We start from the raw sequence: 3,376 nt of genomic DNA on the forward strand, positions 1-3,376 counted from the left end.
CACACACACACACACACACACACAAACATTCTATCTTCATTACCACAAAAAAGGAAGGAAAATTATTTTCTTTTAAAAAAACCTGAGGGCTGGGGAGATGGCTCAGTGGAATAGTGCTTTCCTGGTAAGCACAAAGACTTGAGTTCAATCTCTGGTTCCGCCAAAAAAATTAAAAAAAATAAATAAATAAATATAAAAAATCTGTATTTGATGGCAAAAGACATTAATTATATACGTATTGATATATAATAGATGCATAATATATATTTATATATGATAGTGGGGGTTTATTTTGGCATATTCACATATGCATAGAATGTATTTTGATCCTTCTTCCCCACTTCTCTGTTTTCTTTTCCTCTCTCCTCCCCTAATCCTCTTGCTCTTGTCGAATAGTATCCCTTCTATTTATATTCTCTCTCTCTCTCTCTCTCTCTCTCTCTCTCTCTCTCTCTCTCTCTGAAAAAAATCACTTTATTCAACTTAATCTCAAGTCTTGCCCATCTGTGCGGCCGGAACACCCTCTCCCATGGCCGTTCTGATGCACTGAAGCTGCGGGGAGGTGGAGCTGAATGGTCTTACTCTTCTGCTACTACTAACACTTCCGTGCTACAGGAGCTCGGTCGCGTCGACTGCCCAGTTCTTCCGTGTGAGCTTCCTGCGTCGAGGAGGCCCTTCGCCATCCTGCACGGCCTCAGCGCTTCGTGGAAACCCTCGCAGAGCTTCGAGCTTCGCGTCGAGCTGGTTCTGCACACTCCAGAAACTGCTCGATCGCAAAGCAGCGCGTGGTCCCGGGAGCAGCAGCGGGCAAGCCCACTGCAGGAGGCGCGGCCACCACCCGGGTCTGGGCTGCCGGGGCGGTCCAGAAGGGCCCAGCTGGCCGGAGAGGGAACGCGGGAAGTGCAGCTTCGGCTTCCATGAGGCGTCTTCACCACACCACTGCTCAGCATCTCGAAACGCCAAACTCCGCAAAGATCCTGGCTGCTTTTCATCTCTCTTTTTTAAGAGTCAAAATGTTTTTCCACTAGATTCTTCATATGAGAGAAAACAGACAATGTTTGACTTTCAGAGTCTGGCTTATTTCACTAACAAGACGATCTTCAGTTCTGTCCCTTTTCTTGCCAATTCATGATGCCATTATTATTTTTTTTTTCCTAATATTCTACTTTGCATATAAGCCACACTTACTTTATCCACACATTTCTTGATAGGCCCTCAGACTGTTTCCATTGCTTAGCTATTGTGTACTGTGCAGCAATAAATGTAGATATCGGACAACTTTAGAGTACATTACTTCGTATCTCTAGTTTTAATTTTGTGAGAAATTCCATGTCAACTTCAATAATGGTTGTATTTATTTATGATTCCAGCAGTAGCATAGAAAATTTCCTTTCCTCTACATCCTCACCAGCTTTTACTGTTTGCCTTTTTTTTTCAGTGCCAGGCTCAGACTGCCTGGGGAGCAGGGTTGGTAGGGCACGTGGTGCCCGGGATGGAACCGCTGTTCCTGCGCTTGCCTAAGCCTGCCTGCGCAGGCACTTTGGACTGCTGAGCTATCTCTCTCCGGCCCACCATATTCTTGATGGTAGCCAGTGTGAGGGGAAAGGAATATAATCTCAGTGTAGATTAGGTCTGAACTTTGGCAGATTGTTAATATTAGGTGTTGCATTTTGTCATAGTGTTTTTGTTTGTTTGTTTATTTTGAGAAAGAGTCTCACTGTGTAGCCCATGCTGGCCTCAAATTTGCAAGCAATCCTCTTGCCTCTTCTTTCTAAGAGCTGGGATTGCAGGTGGGCACCAGCACTCCCAGCCTGTCATGGATTCTTTTGCATCTATTGCTAGGATCATGTGGTTGTAGCTCTTGCTTTTGTTTATGTAACATATTCTACATATTGATTTATATATATTGAACTATGCTTTTATCCATCAAGTGAAGCCCACTTGGACATGATGTATAATCTTTTTAATGATTTGTTGTCTGTTTGTCAGTATCTTATTGAGGATTTTTGCATTAATGTTCACCATCTCAATTACTCTTCTCTTGTTGCTGGGACAAAGACTTGACCCCCAAAATGAAGAAAGGAAAGGTTTACTTAGTGCACAGTTACTGGAAGTTTCAGTCCATACTCAGCTGGCTCCAAGGCAGAGTAGCACAGGGTAGAGAGCATCCTTTTATGGTGGCAGCAAAGAGCAAGAGAGCCAAATGGAGGAGTAGCAGCAACAACAGTGGCAACAGAGAGCAAATCTGTCTCTCCCTCTCTCTGGTGTTACATTCAGGCTGTCTGTCCCGAAACTGAGTGTAGCACTCACACGCATAATCCCAGCAGTACTCAGACTCATAGTCCCAACCTTGGATCATAAATTAATCAAACTCTAGAAGTCCCTACCCCATGACTGCATGAGGCTTTGGGGGGACACCTAGACACAAACCATAACATTCACTAAAGAGTTGGGGTATGGTTTTGTTTTCTACTTGGGTCTTTATTTAGTTTTAGAATCAAGGTAACTCTAGCTTTTACAAATAGGTTTGGTAGTACTCATTCTCTTTCAATTTCATTAACAAGTTTGAGGAGTATTGTTGTTAGGTCTTTGGTGAAGTTCTTAAAGAACTCAGTGGTGACTCCATCACGTCTTGAGCTTTACTTAGTTGGAAAAGACTTGTTATTACTGCTTCAATTTCACTGCTTGTTATTCTATGGTTTGGGGTTTTCATATCTTTATGGCTCAGTTTTGGTGATTCATACGTTTCTGGAAATTTTCTGGATTCTAAAACTTATTGGACTATAGATTATCAAAATAGTCACTAATAATCTGGATTTTTGTACATTATAATCTGAATTTTGTAGCTTCCTTTTGCCCCTAATTGCATCAATATTAGGCTTTATTTTTGTTTTGGGGGTAAGCTTAGCTAAAGGTTTGCCTATTTTATTATTCCAAAAAATTAGCTCTTCAATCCAATTGTATTATTTGTAGCCTCAGTTTTACTAATATCTGCTCTGACTTTTTTGTTTTTTGGAACCAGGGATTTGAACTCAGGCCTTTGCGCTTGCCAGGCAAGCATTTATTCTACTGAGCTATCTCCCTGACACTTCTGCTCTGATTTTTACAATTTCATCCCTTGTACTATTTTTTGGTTTGGATTGTTCTTATTTTTCTAGGACCTTGAAGTGCATCGTTAATATTTAAATAGGCCCAGTCTTCTGTTTTTTTTTTTTTTTTTTTTTTATGCCGGCATACGAGATGTTGCGGCGTGACTGGAGTTCAGACGTGTGCTCTTCCGATCAGCCTCCCCAGTGCTGGGATTACAGGCATGTGCCACCAAAGCCCAGACTCATTGGGTTGGCATGGCACATGGGACTGGGGATCGAACACTAGT

The sequence above is a fragment of the Octodon degus genome, unplaced genomic scaffold (genome assembly GCF_000260255.1).
Source record: "Octodon degus isolate 3935 unplaced genomic scaffold, OctDeg1.0 scaffold00027, whole genome shotgun sequence".
NCBI classification, from domain to species: Eukaryota; Metazoa; Chordata; class Mammalia; order Rodentia; family Octodontidae; genus Octodon; species Octodon degus.